The sequence below is a fragment of the Patiria miniata genome, unplaced genomic scaffold, assembly GCF_015706575.1.
Source record: "Patiria miniata isolate m_02_andy unplaced genomic scaffold, ASM1570657v1 HiC_scaffold_20, whole genome shotgun sequence".
Taxonomy (NCBI): domain Eukaryota; kingdom Metazoa; phylum Echinodermata; class Asteroidea; order Valvatida; family Asterinidae; genus Patiria; species Patiria miniata.
In genome coordinates this window covers 8620467-8637329 of record NW_024037059.1, presented here as the reverse complement: position 1 = coordinate 8637329, position 16863 = coordinate 8620467, and positions in this window count along the sequence as shown.

Genomic DNA, 16863 nt, shown 5'->3' with positions numbered 1-16863 from the left:
CAAAATTGTGAAAATTGTGCGACGTCATTATGACGTCATCAAAAATGCGATTTTCCAAAACACATATAAGGGAATGTCCGATCATCAAGAAAGTTGGTGGGTGGGTAGATAATAGTACTAGTACACAAAATCTGAAATGACATCACGATGACGTCATCGGTAGATTTTTTACAATTTTTAAAATATTTACAATTTTATTCTGCTTACAAAATCTAGCACTTTTATTCATCCAATTGGCTTCAAACATGCTTAATTCCAAATTCTTTTTGTATTAGGTTTGTTAGGTACTAGGTATCTGCACAATTCTTTATAAAATGTGTGACGTCACGATGACGTCATCAAAAATGCGATTTTTAAAAACACTTATAAGGGTAAGTTCGATTGTCTTGAAACTTGCTGGGTAGGTAGATAGTGTTAATAGTATGCAAAATCTGAAGTGACGTCATGATGATGTCATCACCTATTTTTTTATTAATTTATCAACTTGTTTACATTTTCTTCTAATACAAAAATTTGACAAAGTATTTTTTTAAATTATTTCTTTACAAGCCTGTCCTGTGTCCTGTTCATCGAACAGGCATAACTCTAGTTTTTCTTTTTTCTTTTTATTCCACCCCAAATTCCATAGACTTTGTACACGTTTTGTTCCCCGCGGCATTTTGGACCTAAAACAAACTTGTATTCTAATGAAACTTGTCCCATGTAAAGACCCCATAGTGAAATTGTGTACCGAAGAGTGACGTCACGATGACGTCATTATGGGTCACGTGACGTCATCTTCAATATGTAAACTTGAACACCCTATATCTAGAGAACTGTAAGTCCGATTGGGTTGAAACTTGGTATATAGGTGACGTCATCATGACGTCATCATATGATTTAGTATCGATTTTTGAAGTTTTGGACCTTTAAGCCGTATCTAACGAACGCAATACGCTAAATTCAAAATTCTTTTTGTGTTATGTTTGTTAGGTAACAGGCATACTCACAAAATTGTGAAAATAATAATAATAAACTAGAGTTTTGTCCGTCTTATGCACGGAGCAAATGGCTTTTTCGCTGTAGGTGGTTTTATTAGGCGTAGGAAATATAGTATACCGTAGCTACCTAAATTTTAAAAATAGAAATCATCTTCAAAAATTGTACGAAGTTAAACGTGTACAAAGTCAATGGGCTTAAAATCCCACTGCAGAAAAACTGCAACTTTAAAAACGTGATTTCATGACGTCATACTCTTGGCATAATTTTTGTAGGAAGGTCTTCCTTGGCTTTAACTTTGATGATGATTGAAGATTGCCAAGTTACCAAAATGGTGGTTTGAAAACGTGTACAAAGTCAATGGGCTAAAAATCCCACTGCAGAAAAACTGCACCTTTAAATACGTGATTTGCCTTTAAAACTGAAACATTTTTATAAAATATTACTTGATATTATGACTCTTGGGAATATTTTCAATCAAATGACAAAGCGTAAAAAATACGATTTCTCTTTCCTTCTCAAAGTAATTTTCGTCCGAAGTTCAGAACCATTCAGTAATCAGTGTTGTATAAGAAAAGACTTGTGGAGAAAGCTGTGTACAAAGTCTATGGGAAAAAAGTAATTATTCATAAATCCATAGAAAATCACTTGATGATCTCACAATGACGTCAATCTTCAGGACACACCTTTGCTGTAGGGGCTAGAGTTGTTCAACAAGGGACATTAATATTCATGAGTTGACAATGTGGCGCTTGGTCCGCGCCCTCACGACCACGTGCGTGTGTGGTGTATGGGAAGCATGCGATGCCGAATCTGGTCAATGTATACACGCACCATAGAGCTGTATAATAAAGAACTAGAGGGCGTACTCGCCTGTACGCTGTGCCGACAAGGACGTCGCGCCGCCATTATCAAACCGGGCAAAAACGTTTGTTCAGCGCGCGATCGATCGTGCGCCTACGTACGTGAATCTACGGTTCGTCCTGCACGTCGCTCAACTATCGCTCGGCTTTCCCAGAAAAATGCCAGAAAGTTGTGCAGCCTTTGGCTGCACGAACCGGCGAGAGAAGGGAGGTGGTGTTTCATTTCATAAGTGAGTAGGCCCTACAATCATTAATCTAACTAAAACATTCTAAAAATGAAAAATTGTTATGGTGTCCGAAAACTGGGCAGAATTTCGCGGATTGTGGAGTAGGGGGGCGATCGTGTAGTGTAGTGTAGGGCCCCTGTTTTGTTTTGATCAAATTAGAGTCAAAAATATTTTTTATTGCTCAAAAATCACCTTTACACAATCAAAAGCAGCCTTTTCTCAATTCTAATGACACCCGCTTTGCAATTTTGAACAGTTTCTTGGGGTAGAAATCACGATTTTCCTGTGCAGTTTGTGCCTTGCGATTCAGCTGTTCAGCGCACCGTGTGTGCTCATGTCATGGTACATCGCGCGGTGTTTCACCATCTTTTATTTTCGGGTTGCGTGTTGTCGCCGCGCTGTCATTGTCATTTTTTCCCCAAGTTTCCCTCAAAATATCAAAGGAAAAAAATGTTGCAACCTGATGCCACGTTTTTCTTTATAATCATCTCAATGAAGGTCATTTATTGCAAAAATGATGATAAAACATGAATTTGGGACTGAGAAACATTTGCAATTTTGTTAGGAAAAACTTAGACACCATCTTTCTAGTATGGGGCATCCTGCAATGCGGTCATTTTTTTTACAATAGGTAGTGCTCTTCAGAGCAGCATAATTCTTAAGATGTTTACATGACGTTAAAACGGGGCACTTGTACAAAAAAAAAAGGCTGCTCACGAAAAAGGACTAGCGAATTTTCGGGGGTTGGGGGAGGCAATGACGTTTCATGGGGGGGGGGGTCTACGCCAATGCCAATCAGTCGTTTCTGCTTTTAATTGAGCTTATTTAATTGACACAACTCGCCACTTGTGCAAACCAAAAACAGTGATACTGATACACAAATGAAAATCTATTTTGGAATTGGGTGATTGAAAATATGTTTTGTTATTTATTATTTTGGGTGATTTTCTTTTATATTAAGATTCCCTCTTGGAAAGCAGACTCTACTAAGCAAGTGGGTGGCAGCAATCAGCAGAGCAAACTTTTGTCCATCCAAGTATCATCTGGTGTGTAGTGAACATTTTGACAAGGATGACTACGTAAGAGGTATATTGATGTGTACATAGCTGCAGTCAATCCCAGAAGATAAATATTTACAGCAGCATTCTACTTGTATCAGTGTTCTTGTGGTTTCAAAATTTCGGAGTAAATAGTTGTGTGGGAAGGGACAGAACCCAGTGATGTACTTGCAATATTTAACTAATTGTTCAAGCTAAACCTTACATGTACATTTACCTACTACCTACTGATTTTCCTTAGCTTGGGATCCAATCAGTTTCACATTGTGTATGGATAATTTAGTGACAGAAATGTTGTTGGCCATTCAGTTATTGCTTAGACTCCTTTGGTAATAAAAATAAACAAAAAGTTTCATTAAATGAAAGATAACTCTATATTCTTTATTACAAATATGATATTAAACATGCAAAAAATTTCCTTAACATTTGCAGGTATACATCCCAGAGATGACCAGGAAGTTGTTCAGCATGAACTCAGGGAGTCTGCAATACCCTCCATTTTCCCGGCTTTCCCGCTACATAAGCAAAAGAAGCAAGCAAGCAAGAGGCCTCCACCTAAAAGAAAGATGACCGCAGCTGATCCTAGCCCACAACCTCCCCAAAAAGCTGCTCATATTGCAGAAGAGCACAGGTATGCTACATCAATAAGTTCAGTCAGTGGAAAACTAAAACAAACGACCGACAAACTTCAAGAGGTTCGTAAGGAACTTAAAGTGGCGAAACAGAAAGTAAAGCGTCAAAGTCAAAAAATCTCAAGTCTTCTTCAAGCAGTCAAAGATCAAAACATGATAAACCAGGGACAGTTGGAGTTGATGAAGCTTAATAACTTTGGAGAAAACACATTCACACTGATCGAAAATGAGCTGAAATCAATGGAGAAAGACAAACATGGTCACAGGTTCTCAGAGCAAGTCAAGCAGTTTGCAGTCACACTGCATTTCTATAGTGCCCAGGCCTATGAATTTGTAAGACAGTATTTACATCTCCCACATCCAAGCACAATTCGTAAATGGAGCGCTAGCCTGAATTGCCAACCAGGATTTCTGACTGAAGTCATAAATCATGTCAAGGAAATGGCAGCTGAGGATTCCTTGAAGAAGCACTGCATGATTGTGCTTGATGCCATGGCAATTAAAAAGGAAGTGGTGTATGACCCCAAGAACAACAAGTATGCTGGTTTCATAGACTGTGGAAATCTCTTGGCGTCTTCTCAAGACAGTCTTGCAACAGAAGCCCTTGTATTCATGGCTGTAGGATTGACTGGCAGTTGGAAGTATCCAGTTGCTTACTACCTAGCAGATCACCTTTCTGCCGCATTGCAAGCTGAGATCATCAAGCAACTTATTTGTGTACTTACAGAAGCAGGAATGGTTGTACATGGTGTGGTTTGTGATGGTACATATGCAAACCAGACTACAGCATCACTGTTGGGCTGTTCGATCACCCCCTCTGCAATGCGATCACACTTTCCTCACCCATCAGATCCATCTCAAAATGTCTACTTTGTATTTGATGCATGCCACCTAATCAAGTTGGTTAGAAACTGTGTAGCAACCATGGGGACAATTTATCACGACGGAGATGAGATATCTTGGAGGTACATCGAAAGATTGTATGAAGTTCAGCAAAAGGATAATTTGCACCTTGCAAATAAGTTGAAAGCAAAGCACATCTTATGGCAACAACACAAGATGAATGTGAAAGTGGCTGTGCAGGCACTGAGCTCATCTGTAGCAGACGCGATTGACTTCTTGAGAGAGGATCTCTGCCTAGCTGAATTTGCAGGAAGTAAGAAGACCACAGAGTTCATACGCATTGTTGACAAACTGTTTGATTTCATGAATTCCAAGCACCCTAGAGGAAAGGGATACAAGAGTCCGATGAGAACATCTAACTTTGCGACAAGACAGAAATGGCTCCTGGACACAAAGAAATATCTGAAAGCCCTTACAGATGCTGAAGGACAATCACTGTGCTTGGGCAGGAGGAAGACAGCATGGGTAGGGTTCATGGCAACAATCGATTCAGTACTTGCTATTTGTCATGATCTTTTGACAGCTTCACAGCCTTTCTATTATGTGTGCACATACAAGATGTCCCAAGATCATTTGAAGATGTTCTTCAGTCGAGTTCGGAGACGAGGTGGATGGAATAACAATCCTAACTGCCTGCAGTTCAAATGGGCACTTCGTGCAATCCTCTTGAAGAACCGCATTATGCCATCTAAAAATGCCAACGTCAGCGTTGAAGAGCCCCTAAATGAGCTGTTCAAGGCAAAGCCATCAGCCTCTGTCCATCATACAAATGCTAACATGCAAACATTTGCAGAGCTGCTAAGAGAGCCGTCTGAATTTCATGACCACATTCTACATTACTTGGCTGGGTATATAAGTCGACATGTGACATCGGACTGCAAGTGCACACAGTGCTGTGTTGCATTGCACAAGAATACATCCGACTCCGCCTTTCAATCAGAAAGCTTGTTCACCACCAGAAAAGACCGTGGCGGCCTAATTCAACCAAGAGATGATGTCTTCCAAATCGTGAAGACCACAGACAGACTTTTAAGGCAGGATATTGCTTCATCGTTGGTCTTTAATTATTATTCTATTTGTTTTGATTTGTTTTTAATTGAGTATTTGCTGATTTTTATTTCAGTTTTACACTAACATTCTTTTAATTCAAAATTACTATGTTTTTAAATGTTTCATATTCATATTTGTGTGTGTGCACCAGTGGCGTAGCCACGGGGGAGCGTGGGGGGGGGGGGGCCACAGCCCCCCATGAAACCTTGTCGCCCCCCCCCCCCCCACTGAGATTTTGAGTTTCTAAAAAAAAATTCATTGATCTACATGACGCCCCCCCATGAAATGTTCCAGCCCCCCCAGCGCCCCCCCCCCCCACCCCACCCCACCCCACCCCACTGAAAAATTCCTGGCTACACCACTGGTGTGCACTTAAGGCAATGCTTGCAATATCATTATGCATAAAAGTGAACATGTACATTTGTTATAACATTTGATATTTTTTCTTGTTTGGTTAGTTTTCGTTTATTGACATTACTACATGTACCCAATTCAGAAACAAAGTCCTTTCTTGAATATACATGTAGATATCTTTGTAAAGTGAAGTGGATAGAGCAGTTTTTTTTTCTTTGGGGAGGGGGGCAGGGATACTGCGGTCCTTTTTATATAGACTGTGCTATCTTTGGGTAAGGTTTTCAATGCTGTATGTGTTCTTGAGGAAAACATGAAAATTATTTCAAATTTATAAGCTAAGAAATATTTATGAAAAATGTGTATACATGGGAACACAAGGACCAGGCAGGGCGTACAGTCATCAAATTTGAAAAGTGCAATCTAATGCTTTGCATGTTGTTTATTTAACAATAGGAGTGGCTTTTGTTCCTTGCTTTTCCTGGTTTGAATTTTTGATTTTGAGATTTTATTTCAATTAACTTGTTTTTTTTTCCAATTTACATGAGTTTGTTAATTCAATTAACATTTTGTTTAATATCCAGCTATAATAAATTGAAATAAAATATTGTTGTATTCATGTTTTGAGTTAAGATAAGGCTTCTTGCCATATTGAGTCCTTGACTTGTTGCTTTTTCCATAAATATTTTTTGTGGTAGTTTCTTATAAAACTTTAAGAGCATGCATCCATTTCTCAGACGCGGGGATGTCGGATTGGGTTACTAAGGGCATGTTTCAACTTGGGGATGTCAGATTACTGAATTCAGAGCAAAGATGTCTGCAGTAGGGTGGTGTCAGATTTAAAGTCCCTTAAAGAAAATTCACCAAAGTTGGACTCAAATATTAATTCTATGGTTATCACAATAGTATTAGTGATTTCACTGACCCTATACAACCAAAATAATTTCATCACCCAGCCTGCTCCATTCGGTTCTTTCCATATTGATACATCCAATAATATTATTCAGCCTCAGAAGTTTTTATCCCCTCACAAAAAAATCTGCTCCTCCTGAACCCACTGGCATTTCTTGCACATATGGGGAGAACATTTTTCCTTTCCCAATTCAAGGGTTGGAATTGTTTCCAAAGAAAATAAAGCTGAAGAATTCACTTAGGAAATCCCCCCCCCCCCCCAAAAAAAAGAAATAAAGAAAAAAAGAAATTAAACTGCTCCCCCTCCACTGCCGAGTGAACACAATTAAGCCTGAACAAGAGGCAAAAAGCCAAAAATAGATGCAGTTTATTTTTAATTTTGTGTATACAGGAAAGCATTGACTAGTGTTCCACAAGGTACGCAAAGTAGGCCTAATCCACTAGGAACTTCTCCAGCTCTTATTACATCCGTCCAGCAAGACCTGTTACTTAGAGTTCGCGGATCGGTTTTCGGTGATCTGTCTGAGCATTTCCTTGAGCAGGACTTGACAGAGGAAGACGATCACGGCACTCAACTTGTGAAGAGAATCAGCGAATTGTTTATCAAAACCGTCCTGTATCACCATGGAAGACTGTACACAGAGCGATTTGTGAACAAAAATAAGCCATCAACAAGACATCATCTGACAAAAACCATCCTGTTTTTAGGTCAGTAGTACCTCGGGCCTTTTCCGTGCCTGCGCCCCGGCCAGCCCCTTCAACGTCGCAGCCTACGGCGGTGGTGAATCCTGCGAGTACGACGGTACATGATGACGACCCGAATTCCCCGTCTGTTGCTGGAACTTTGGTGTTTGGATTAATACGCCGCGTTCAGGAAGTTAAGGTACAATTTTCCTTTTTCACCAAATAAAAAAACCCAAATTAAAAGCTCAGTAAAAAACAATTTTGCCGTATACATTTTGTACATTCCAATCGCACCGATCGCGCACTTTCTACACTTCCATGTGTATTGTGTATACGCCCGGCGTACAACATCCGGGTACTTCGCGCTCTGTTTGCCCGGTTTGGCAATGGCCGACAGTGCTCCGTGCGCGCACAGCGGTAAAGCGTTGCGGCTAATGGGAAGTACGCCCTCTAGTTCTTTATTATATAGCTCTATGACACGCACACACTTGCGGTATATGCTTGCTTTACATGTGGATGAGACTCTCTCTGCAGCAACTTGCGCAAGGGTATAATTTGCCGACGCCGCGTCAACTGTGTGAACAATTTCACAAGCTCGGAACTTGGCACTGTTGAGGCAAATGTTTACGCTATCATTTAATGGGCAAATCAAGATTATATCTGTATGGATTGATTTGTTAGCAATTTTTGAAAAAGGAAAGGTCTTTTCAACGGAACTTCCGGTCTGATGACGTCATACGCCTAAAACTTCGCACACGTCTTAAGTGGGTCAAGGTCATCATATACACCAATATTTAGGCGATTCCGACAAAATTCGCCACAGACATCTATTCAAAATACATTTTTGAAAATATTCAACCCGTCGCTAGAGGGCGCTCGAAGATTGCATGACGTCATCGGTAGATGATTTGAAGAATACTATCAGCCAAGAGACTAACACCGTTAAAAGCAAATTCATATCTATTACAACTTTTAAATAATAAGCCACTTCCGGTTTTGGTCTTTTTCGACCGGAAGCAAGGGTCACGTGATTTCACGCACACTGAATGAAATAAAGACCTCAACCTATTCTACCACTTGCCGGCAACAGAATCCTACGGACGCGTAAGGTTGATTTCTTATGCATTTTTAAATATTAAAAAGTGTCATAATTTAATTACCTATAAATAAACACAGGATGACGTCATCATGACGTCATCATGACGTCATCATTACACAATGTTGTTTGAATTAGGGTCTTTGCTTGGACAAAGAATGGTGCAAATGAATTACTCGCAAAGAGTCGAAAATGCCCTTCGTATATCGACATTTTAAAAAAAATTCTGTGTACAAAGTCTATGGGAAAAATTAAATATTCAAAAATATACAATAAATTAGTCGATGACGTCATCATGACGTCATTGTTCTAGGATCATCCTTGCATAAGGGTCCTTCATTGGTATAAGTTTGATGAAAATCCGAAGTTGCAAAAGCACTAAAGTCGTGTAGAGAAAAAACGTGTACAAATTGAATGGGCTTTTTGGAGAAGAAGAAGAGGAAGAAGAGGAAGAAAAAAAAAAAAATCAAGACAAAAAGAATGCCTTTTTCGCAAAATTGCGAAAAAGCCAATAATAATATCAAAAATGCTATTTTTTAAAACGCATATAAGGGAATGTCCAATCGTCATGAAACTCGGTAGGTGGGTAGATAATAGTACTAGTACAAAAAATCTGAAATGACGTCACGATGACATCATCGGTAGATTTCCTACGATTTTGAAATATTTACAATTTTATTCTGCTTACAAAATTCAACACTTTTATTCGTCCGATTGGCTTCAAACATGCTAAATTCAAACTTCTTTTTGTATTAAGTTTATGTTATGTTGTTAATCTGCACAATTGGTTTTTTTTTTTAAATGTGTGACGTCACGATGACATCATCAAAAATGCGATTTTTCAAAACACATATAAGGGTAAGTCCGATTAACTTGAAACTTGGTGCGTAGGTTGAAACTGTTTAATAGTATGAAAAATCTGAAATGAATTTATGATGACGTCATCATCAGGCCAAACAAAAACAATGGTGTGTTTATGGTAACGGCCTGAAAAAAATCCAGGTAGGTAGGTAGGGAAATCATATTTTTTTGTAATTTTTTTTTTCATTTCAGTTCTGCATGCCCATGCGTGTTCTTTCGCAAAAAAATTGTATAAAACCACTATTCAAGCACTGAAGATATTCAATCGATACATTTCAATCCAAATTAATTTGTATCGTCGGCCAGGGTTCTCCCCAGGATTTTTTCAAACATGTGGGGGAAGATTTGCTGCGATTCAACAACCCGAAAATGTTTGAACTTTAGAAGCTCTCTGCAGCTCTGGTGCATTTTAGAGCAAATCTGGGGGTCTTTATCTTAAGATTTGTCCTTGAAATTCAGAGGAGATCTTGTAGGTCACTAATATTTTTTGTAATTAAAGAAAAAAAATCAAAATTGTTAACTTAACAAAAAATTAACATTTCACAACCTGTGTTTCACTGCTTCCTAACTAGAAAAGTATGAATTACATTTACATGTAAGTTTCAAATAAAGAAATTAAGGTGGAGAAAAAAAACAACTTTTGCTTCTGATTACATGCCTTTCAAAATAGCGTCAGAAGGTCGGAAAATTATTTCCCCAATTTTTTTGGGGTGCTGATTAATGGAGCATCATTCGTACTAATCAAAGAGCAAGGAATCATAATTTTCGTGGCGCAAATGGAAATAATCCAGGCGATTATTTCCATTTGCGCCACGAAAATTATCAAGACTGGCTATCAAAAGTGATTAAAACTTGCCTCACCTAATTAAAAATATCTTTGAGGTCGGTGATTCCACTTTATGCTTAACATACATCACGGCCGCTGGCACCGCCAACATTCCGCCTGGCTGGCCGAACATCGCGCCGTGCTCACGGCCCACGTGGCTGAAAATCTTGCACTACTGCAGAAACACGCTACGATGTTTCGCCACAAGTTCGAGCTTTGCAATCTCGTCATTTTAATGGAAAACACATACACAGAATGTAAAGATCACGTTCTGTGAATTTATTCGCAGAAATTCTCTTTCTCCAGCGATGTTTGTTTGGTAATATTTTTACGATCCAACTTCGGCCCACTACATCATCATGCTGTATGATACGAAGTATGGACCGGAGAGAGGCAGTAGTCACTGGTTCCGGTCCTTCATCATAGCATTGATTCCGTTAGCTGGCGAAGGGAACCAGTGTACCATGCTGTATGTCAGCTGGGTGCTGCAGTCGACAGAACACGTCATCGTGTGCATTTTGATCACACATGCATCGGAAAAACAGGATTTTGGTCAAGATTTTGCATGTCAAGATGATATAATGGCGTATGTAACGATCAAATTGTGCATTTTAATGGCGTGTATGATAATTATATTGTGCGTATCAGGGGCTAAAAAATGTGATCGGCATTTTTTTGTCGGCGTATCGGGCCGGCCGCAATTCCAGCGTATCGGGCCGATACGCAGTACGTACGCACGTACGTGGGGAGAACCATGCCGTCCGTCGGCCAGCCAGGCGTACCCCGGCCCGATGCGTTTGTGCAAAAAAAAAAAATCGTACTTCGTAGTTTGAGAATTCAAGTTTTGAGATCGTCGCGATTTTCGCGCGCACGTTTAACACAGGTATGTTTGTGTCAAATCATGGTCAGATTCAAGTGTGGAAAATGGTTTTTGTTCGTGGCAAATAATTAAAAGAACTTGAAATGTTTGAAATTTGTCAATTATCAACCTTCAAAATGGCAATAAAAAGTTTGAGGTCGGCAACCACACTTGTAAACACCGGCAATCGTGGACTGGGCGTCCCTAATCGTCATTCCTTTGTTTGACGGGGCGTCCCTAATCGTCATTCCTTTGTTTCTATGATTCCCTTTAGCAACAACTTTTTAGCAACAGCATTCATTGGTTTTGTACACGATTTGAGATCGTGGTTGTTTGGTCAATCGTGGACCCTTTGTTTGTGCCCTAACCCTTTTGTGCCTAGTCCACGATTGCCGGTGTTTACACACACGCACGCACCCACCCATACTGGTATTTACCTGCAAACGTGGACCCCTTAGTTTTACTATACAAATGAGGACCTAATTATTTCCACTGATTTTAATGAATATTCAATTTTCCCTTCAATGGAAGAAATTAAATAGCTTAACGTTTGAAATGACATCAACATTTAAAAAAAAAAAACCATTCTTTTAAATCCAGATTTTTAAATTAACAATAGTGGACCTCATCAGTACACGGCAACTAAAGACTAACCAATAGTGGACGTCATATACACAGCAAATGAGGAATTGGCAGTCAGTATGAAGACTAGCCAATAGTGGACGTCAAACATACACAGCAAATGAGGACTTGGCAGTCGGTATGAAGACTAAACAATAGTGGACGTCATATACACAGCAAATGAGGACTTGCCAGTCAGTATGAAGACTAGCCAATAGTGGACGTCATAAACACAGCAAATGAGGACTTGGCAGTCGGTATGAAGACTAAACAATAGTGGACGTCATATACACAGCAAATGAGGACTTGGCAGTCGGTATACTAGCCAATAGTGGACGTCATATACACATCAAATGAGGACTTGGCAGTTGGTATTAAGACTAAACAATAGTGGACATCATATAAACAGCAAATGAGGACTTGGCAGTCAGTATGAAGACTATAGTAAAGAGCAAGTAGTAGTATTTGATCTCATCGCAGTGGCAACAACAGACATCATTATCTGCATCATAAAGTTTACAATTGCTTTGCCTTAGGGCCAGTCATGGAAAACAAAATAGATTCCTAACACTGATGGAACACACCTATGTAATGTCACGGATCTTTGCAAAAACATGTATATCATATTTTCCACAATGCCTGCATGTAAGTTACCTGGATTTGCGTTCGCTATTTTTTTCTTAGTTTGATTTCCAGATACAGCGTGGTAAAAAAACGCAGCCCCAATACTTACACCTTTTATACTTATTTCTTCAGATCTGTAGATATATAAAGTGTAAGCACTTATGTGAATAGGAAATGTTGTCGGAGGAAAGTGTTACCAAGAAATGTCAATTCGGACCAGAAGTTTGGATCCCAGCACCAATTTTGTTAATCAAAGTGGGGTGGGGGTGGTCTTAAGATTACCGCACACAGTCCAAGACCAAATCATCCCGACTCTGGTTCACAAAAATGGTGCTACTATCAAAACTACTTAACCGAATCAGGATGGTTGGTACTATTTTCCTTCGAACAACATTTCCTATCCAAAAAATGTAGGTTCCTAAACACTGAAAGTATGTTACTTTTTAAAGAGGGGGGGGGGGGGGGGTGCGGGGGTTGCCAGTAATTTAGGTTCAATTAAAAGTTAAAACCAAACATTTAAAAATGTTTTTATCTACAAAAAAATTGCTTTTTCGATGACAATAAGCTCAACTATATGCATAATAACACTTGATAGTGTAAATTACAAGTAAATAAAACACTGGAAACAAGAATCACTTGTGGACAATAATATAGCCAGTTTCATGGATGTGATTGCATTTTTGTTTATTCTGCAGCAAAAGAAAAATGTCAATTCCATGCCTCTTCTTTCAGGCAGGGCAACACTTATGTAATTCAGTTCAATGCGCAAAGAAAATCTCAAGTAAATGTGTTTATTAAAGGGTGAAACAGGCTCATTTTCTGTCTTAAAAAGTGTTAATACAATGTACCGGTAATTGAAATTATCCCAGTTCAAATTTAAAATGGGCAAATTTTAAATGAATTGTCAAGTATTAATCAGTCTAGCTGAAAATGCAAATATATACAGTGGCAAGGTTAACAGCGCAAATAGTTATTTAATTGAAAAATATTACAAAGCAATTGGAAAAACATACATTGCAATTGTTTTATACAGTAAATGTGTTGGCAAATAGCTCCCCAGCTCTATGAAAAAGGGTATTAGTCGCGCTGTGCATTTTTGTGTAATGACCCGCACAAACTTGAGAGGGTGAAAATTTCATCAAAATGTGATTTTCATTTTTTGTCATGAATGGCATCTTTAAAGTACATAATGTCAGGGCTCATTCACAGAAATATTGATTTTGATAATGGACAATTGTGAGTGCATTGTGCACACATCTACCACAGAGCTAGCGATTTCAAAGCCTGTTTTCTCAGTTGTGTAACTTATCCCAGTTCAAATTTAATATGGGCAAATTATAAATGAATTGTCAAATCAGTCTAGATTAAGAAGCAAGGTTAACAGCGCAAATAGTTATTCAATTGAAAAATATTACAAAGTTCTACTTGGAAAAACATACATTGCAATTGTTATATACTGTAAATGTGTTGGCAAATATGTGACCAGCTCTATGAACAACGGTATTAAGTCGAGCTGTGCATTTTTGTGTAATGACCCGCACAAGCTTGAGAGGGTGAAAATTTCATCAAAATGTGATTTTCATTTTTTGTCATGAATGGCATCTTTATAGTACATAATGTCAGGGCTCATTCACAGAAATATTGATTTTGATAATGGACAATTTTGAGTGCATTGTGCACACATCTACCACAGAGCTAGCGATTTCAAAGCCTGTTTTCTCAGTTGTGTAACTTGAACTCCAAGGAAGAAGTTAATATGGAAATGCATTATATCTCAAGAGCAGGAGGGGCCATGTAGTTCTAATATACACCAAATGAAAGCTTAATGTACATTGTGGGCTCTCCATCCATGTACATAACTCAATTTCACAGTTTTGCATAATAATACTTATTTTTGTAGAGCCAGTCACAAATGTACTACATGTACATCTGGCAATCAACAACATAAGCTAGCTTCCGTAGAAGCAAAACACCAAAGGACATTCTCAAGACAACCAACCGAGTGTGAACATTTCCAGCTTTTTTTTGCAGGTAGGAAGTAAAGAACAATGTAAATTATAGTTTTATTCTTTGAAAGTTGAAGCTGCCTCAACTGTTTTAAACTACTGTTTTAAACTGACCACATTTAAGACTACCACAAACTGAGTATTGAATTAACATTTGTGTATCTCATATAACCACACAATCACATTTTGTAAGCCTACCACAAACTGAATAATGCATTCATAACATTTGTGTATATCATATAACAACACGATGACATCATCCTCATGTCACGCACATTCTCATCAAATACAAAAAAAATAACCAAAAAGTTGTATTGATAAACATCTAACAACCTAATAACCAATTGAATCCGTAATTGGTCATCACTTCTTCAGAAAATAAAGAATGGAAATTTAAAGCCTTTATTTTCAGGCAGGAAGTAAAAAATTGTAAGAAAAATTTTCTTAAAAAGTTAAGACAAGAATTAGGGCCACCAACTATGTATGATTGCTGTGGCTCATCAAGAGAGATATTGGAAGGCGTATGGTCAGCTGACTGGACATCTTACTCAAGACAATAAGGACCAGCACTAGTACTATGTATGATTGCTGTGGCTCATCAAGAGAGATATTGGAAGGCGTATGGTCAGCTGACTGGACATCTTACTCAAGACAATGAGGACTAGCACTAGTACTATGTATGATTGCTGTGGCTCATCAAGAGAGATATTGGAAGGCGTATGGTCAGCTGACTGGACATCTTACTCAAGACAATGAGGACCAGCACTAGTACTATGTATGATTGCTGTGGCTCATCAAGAGAGATATTGGAAGGCGTATGGTCAGCTGACTGGACATCTTACTCAAGACAATGAGGACTAGCACTAGTACTATGTATGATTGCTGTGGCTCATCAAGAGAGATATTGGAAGGCGTATGGTCAGCTGACTGGACATCTTACTCAAGACAATGAGGACCAGCACTAGTACTATGTATGATTGCTGTGGCTCATCAAGAGAGATATTGGAAGGCGTATGGTCAGCTGACTGGACATCTTACTCAAGACAATGAGGACCAGCACTAGTACTATGTATGATTGCTGTGGCTCAGCAAGAGAGATATTGGAAGGCGTATGGTCAGCTGACTGGACATCTTACTCAAGACAATGAGGACCAGCACTAGTACTATGTATGATTGCTGTGGCTCAGCAAGAGAGGAATTGGAAGGCGTATGGTCAGCTGACTGGACATCTTACTCAAGACAATGAGGACCAGCACTAGTACTATGTATGATTGCTGTGGCTCATCAAGAGAGATATTGGAAGGCGTATGGTCAGCTGACTGGACATCTTACTCAAGACAATGAGGACCAGCACTAGTACTATGTATGATTGCTGTGGCTCAGCAAGAGAGGAATTGGAAGGCGTATGGTCAGCTGACTGGACATCTTACTCAAGACAATGACTCCATTCATGCACTTACTGTAGTCTTGAATTGTCATTCTTGAGACTTCCCCGGGTCTCTTTCGGTTGAAGAGAATGATTTGGGAGAGAAGAATTTCTGCCAGCCTTGACCATGCTGTTTGGACTTCTCTTGAGCCATCTGCACTTTGCAACATCTGTTCCCTGACTCTAACATAGCTGCCAACATTTCAAAATCCCAATTAGTAATCAACCCGCGCGGTCATTTTCAACTGCTCGTTTTATCCAAAGCTTTACCAACATCGCGTACAGGTACATGGTTTACATGTACACATACATGTGCATACCCTTCTTGTTGTGAATAATAATGTACTGTAGGCCAAAAGATAATTTAAAAAAAAAAAAATTTAATTTAATTTTTTTTTTTTTAAATTTTTTTTTTTTAATGTCTGTATTTGTTTGTTGGAGTCAAATAAATAATAACAATAATAAAATATACACATATTTTTTTGGAGATGCATGCTATCGATGTGGAGTTTCGAGTTCGTATCAATGTTTTTACACACAATGATTTAGGGCCACCGTCATGACCGTATGCAATAGAAATATCCCGCCGACATACCTTGCAAACGCATGCTGATTTATCTTTTCTGGACGTTGTGACAAACTCAAACTGTAATACCAATTATTCCAACCATACTCTTATTAAATTCCATGATTCAATTGTCGCACTGATGGGTCTCAACCCGGCAAAAAGCGACCAAATGTGCTCACGATCGTCACTGAAAAGTACTCACATACAGTACACACAACCCCACATCCACGAGATGCACACAAATGACACACCATTGAAAAATAGTTTTAGTCTGGTCCTCAAGTACTCCACTGCACACACTGCATTGATGTCTATCAG